The 241-nt window shown below is 44.4% G+C and overlaps 1 protein-coding gene across 15 annotated transcripts in view; it reads right to left on the reverse strand.

The window, feature by feature from the left end:
- LOC119592636 (homeobox protein extradenticle-like) overlaps positions 1 to 241 on the reverse strand; it is a gene marked incomplete at its 5' end in the record, with an annotated part of 41,816 nt that overhangs the window by 23,332 nt on the left and 18,243 nt on the right.

Consider the following 241-nt stretch of genomic DNA (forward strand, 5'->3'; position numbering starts at 1 on the left):
TTTTCTCATACTTAGCTACTACTCATATGAGTGACAAGCACACGTTAGCGAATACGTTCGTGGAAGCACTACGAAATGGATAGATGAGGATCGCTCTTGTGCCGGTGCTATTTGATTCGAATTCATTACACACTAGTCAGTGTTACTCGCAAGAACCGAACTGGTGCGACTGTAAAGAAGTCATCGTGTCTAAGGTTGGCAATTGACAGGAAGGCTAGACACGAGACAGTGTGTGAGATCA

Source organism: Penaeus monodon, chromosome 30, assembly GCF_015228065.2.
Source record: "Penaeus monodon isolate SGIC_2016 chromosome 30, NSTDA_Pmon_1, whole genome shotgun sequence".
NCBI lineage: Eukaryota > Metazoa > Arthropoda > Malacostraca > Decapoda > Penaeidae > Penaeus > Penaeus monodon.